Raw genomic sequence first — 4,899 nt, 5'->3', positions numbered from 1 at the left:
GGTACCAAGTGTCAGCGAATGGTCAGCAGATCAGATGCAGGATGAATGTTACTCCCATGGAATGGAATACTCACTCAGGGATACCACATGGATGCTAACAGGATATGGTATTGGTGTCAATAGTACTAATATGTGATGTGATCAAGCAAAATTAGTCTGAAGTCAGAAATATTGATTTTAATTAAGATATAGCCAAACAAAAGAAATATCTGCTTTTGTTTCCCACTGTTTTGGAATTTATAATTATATTGAACTGGCTGTCCAATTTTGATGGGGTTTTCTGCAAAATGTAGCTTTGCAAATGCTGGTTACAATCCAATAAGAAACTGAAAATTTAATATGACCGACTTCAGACTGATTTTCCTTGATCACACCACATAATGCAGGGTTCTCAGCCTATAGGTCATGACCCCAAGTGTGGTGAGCCCTTAAATTTGTATTTGTTTATTTATGCATGTACATTATATTTTAACTTGGGATCAAAAATTCCCATTGGTAAAATGTTACACAATTGGAGGCCAAAAGCGGTGCATTTGAAATGGCGATAAAGGCAAAAATATGAAGTAAAAACAATCAAAGACATAAAGACATTGCAAAATGTCATAACTTTTAGAAGCAAATATGTTAGACCTTTTGTTTGTATAACATAAGGTAATAATTATAGTAACTGAATTTTCAAAAATGTTTCCTTTGGCATCCATGGACCAGATCATGTCACAAATAAACAAAGCCCATCTTTGACATGTGTTTACCAGTGGTTTCAAGGAAAAGCTGAGAACCCATAAGCATATTGTTATAGGTTCAAATTTTGTATGTATCAGGTCATTGTTTCTTACAAAATCACAGTGCCTTAGACTTTAAGCTATCAAATTAAATTTCTCTGAATCATGCATGTGCTATATACAGCATAATTATTATTGTATGATTTTGTACAAATTATGTGTGAGAATCAAATCTGCTCCGTGCAACATATTTTCGAATTGAACCTGTATTTTTTTAGTTATATAACTTTTATAATTTGTTATTCATTTATTATATTTATTTGTTGATGTGTAAGACTGATGAGTATCAGTGAGAATTTAGAAAATGTGTGTGTAACCATATTAATACAGTTGTGACAGACTGAACAGTGAGAGACTGCCATGAAATGAAACAAGCCATCAAATATGATGGCTTATTGATTTTGTCATAAATCACAAACTCCACAATTGCATCCTTTGATATGATCATATGCATTATCCCAGGAAAACAGGTCTCTGTGCATTATTACCTGGAATCACATTGAAGTAATATATATATATATTTTGTTTATTTTAATTTACTCTGATAATCGATGTAGATTCTAGACGAAAGGTGTGATACAGTTGGTGTTATAGACTGCTCAGTGCCAGAAGTGGGAAAGTGAAATAGCTGCCATGTGTAGATGAGTACAATATGCTGTATGTAAATTGCCTTATGTTCACAGGGCAGCTAGCTATTGTACTTACCATTATCTGGCACTGAGCAGTCGTTATGTGCAAGTTCATCACATTGCATATAGTCACTGGATAAGCAAAGGTAGAGTTCAGATTTACTCTGCTCTGACACAAGAATGTGTTACTTTTCAGATGAATTCCAGGAAGTGCAGGCTTTCATCTTTCAATCTTACACTTGTTATGTATAGATGAGTTGACCTCAATGTTTATCAACAAAGGCAAGGAACTGGTATATCGATATGCTTGAGCGAATTGCATACAACCACTACACTGTTCAATAGCCTTATTGTGATGTAGCAGGATTTTTAAAGGATGACTCCGGTAATCACAACATTATGCCTTATATGTAAGAAAAATATTTATCAAGCACAAATCATGTGGTTTTATTTAAAACAAACTCATAGTGACCATAAAAACGAATAAAAACATGCGTCTCTCAACAAGCGATATTCAAAATTCCCGGGCGCTGTAATTGTCGAGTGCAATGACGTCCCAGTAATACAATGAAGGCTGACGACCATTGAGCACAAATAACCATTACGTCATTGCACTTAGGCAATTTCGGCGCGGGAATTTTGAATATCGCGTGTTGAGAGCCGACTATTTTTATTCGTTTTTATGGTCAATATGAGTTAGTTTTAAATAAAACCACGTGATTCGTGCTTGATAATTATTTTTCTAACATATAAGGCATAATGTTATGATTGCCCTGAACAAAATATGCGCGTGTGTACTGTCAGGTAAAAAACAACAGAAATTGTGATGATACGCGCGGTTTTACTGCCAGGCAATGACATCACAAGTCAACTCATCTATACCTTGCATTTTGTGATTATATCACTTATTTTGGGAATAACTTATCAGCTAGAACATGAAGTGCAATATTTTTTGAAAACATATTTATCTTTGCTTTTGATAATGATGGACAGATCAGGCTACTATTTTGCTATAAGGCTTTTATTGTGGATAAGAAATTTTCAACAGAGCTCTTGTTTTTTACACAAAATATGTGTATTTATAATGTTGTATAAGCTCTGTCACATTCAATATGGACCAATCATCATTATACAGAATCCCCAATATGGGTTTGGTCTGGTGTCGGGGGGTTGGGGAGGGAATGGTTATTTCTTCTGCCCCTTATTAATCTGCCCTTTTGATGTGCCAATCAAATTTTGCCCTCGAGGCAATTATGGTAGATATTCCAATAATGTTGCTTTATAAGCTCAATCACATTCAATATGGACCAATCATCCACTGACCTGTGTGTCAACACATAGGCCTACATCAACCTGGTTAGCCATGGATTTATCTTTTCTTGCTTATCCAACCATAGCTGCCATTTTCTTTTTCGATCTTTTTACGTTTCCTTCTCCTGTTGGAGGTAACTTGCGTTTTCTTTGATGAACATCTCTTATGTGATGGGCCAAGCAATCTTTTCTTGCGAACATTTTTTCGCAAATAGGACAAGACACTCGGAGATTGACCCGGTGGTTGACCTCATGTCGTTTAAATTGTCCACCTTCCAAATGTCTTCCCGCACTCGTTGCATTAAAATCGTCTCTCATTCAGGCGCCATGCATTTAGATGAGTGGCCAATCTTTCATTGTTGGGTAATGTGCGCTTGTAAAATAGGCCTTTGCTTACTCTTGCTCATTTTCCCGTTGCCTCTGGTGCCGACGCTGTGAAGCGATTCACCTGAAAACGTGAGAGAGCGTCAGCAATGTCATTAGAAATGCCAGGGATATGTCTCGCACGAAAAGCTGAATTTAATTTCAAACACTGAAGGATGAAAAACCTCAGTAATTTCATAATATCTGGGCACTTAGAAGTTTGTTTGTTAATGATGCATACTACCACCATATTGTCTGTTCTTAAGATTATTCTCTTCCCTTTCAGCTGCTCCCCCATAGCACCACTGCTACCAAAATTGGGAAGAACTCTAACCATGCTATGGATCACTTCTTGACTTTCTCATTTGGCCATTTGCCCTGAAACCATCTACCTCTGAGGTATCCGCCAAACCCAATTACCCCACTAGCATCTGTGAATAATTGCAAATCATTATCCTCAAACCATGCTTGTTCAGGAATGATTGCTGCTCCATTGAAGTGTTCAAGGAATAATAGCCACATCACTAGGTCCTTTTTCGCTCCCACCGTTAGTTTCAACATGCACCAAGGCTTTTTTATGCCGCATGTAATACTGATTAGACGCCGCAAAAATGCCCTACCTGGCGATATAGCTTTGCACACAAGTGACAACGATTCTATTAATGATTGTAAATCCCTTATCCGACCTTCCCCGGTTCCGATTTTGGGACCAACCCAATTGGTGATACAATTAAATTTGATATAGGCCTTTGTGCAAATGGGCCGGCAAGGCGCTTCATTTTCACTTCTTTCATTAGCTTTTCCCACGCCTTTTTTGGATCTATTTCTATTGATTTCAAATTTGGTGCATCCTTCAGATGCCTTTCCCCCCGAAAACCTAACCTAAACCCAAACCTGAACCCTTCACCTAAAATTCTTGCCGATTTTCTGTCCGGGTACAACTCTAATAAGGGGATCATAGTGTGTAGGTTTATTGGCGATGGGTACTTGCAGCATAGACATATATCTGACTCGTCCCTAATTTGCTTACATCTCGACTCTGTGATGATCTCCTTATTTCCCAATTCAAAGCTGGGCTTGCAATTTGGTCCGTCCACTCTGAACTATGGAGCTCAGCAAAACTGAGTGCTGCTTCTTTCATGGTTCTATCCTTTGCTCGTATCGCTCTGCCAACTTCAAGGATACGGGCCTTTGACAATGCATGACCAACATGTAGGCCAAATGATGGGCTTCCAGACACCATTCATTGTTTTTGCATTCCTGTTCACACTGCTCGGCTGTTTTGTAGCAGTAACTACATTATCAAAATGTTTTGGGTCTATACACTGGCTCAAGCTTATGGTTTTATTTCCTGTCATCTCTCGCATTTTGTTGACAACACACCCAAGTTGCCGCATTTGTTGGCCTATGTAGCTCTTTCGACTTTCTCCGGACCTTTTCCAACTTTGAATTTCCCAACTGAAGTATCAGGTCATCTTCAAGAATGATAGACTTAATGCCATCTGATTCATGCATCCTCTTGTACATTTATTTTTGGTTGCCCATTTTGCTAGTTCTTTATCTATGGTTAGAATATCTGGCTCAGCATCTGGCTCATCCACAACATAATCAGAATCTGACGAATCTTAAAATGCCAGATGTGATACTCATAATAATATGTCCCACTACACCTCTACTGTTTCGATATGGTGTGGGTTTTTTAACAAGGTTTGTGCATCTTTTGGTAGTCAAGGACCTTGCTTTCTCATTATCTCCAGTATTTTGTTAATACATCCTCGTGTACATTTATTTTTGGCTGCCCATTTTGCTAGTTC

This window comes from Amphiura filiformis, chromosome 5 (assembly GCF_039555335.1).
Source record: "Amphiura filiformis chromosome 5, Afil_fr2py, whole genome shotgun sequence".
Classification (NCBI taxonomy): domain Eukaryota; kingdom Metazoa; phylum Echinodermata; class Ophiuroidea; order Amphilepidida; family Amphiuridae; genus Amphiura; species Amphiura filiformis.
This window is presented reverse-complemented; position numbering follows the sequence as displayed.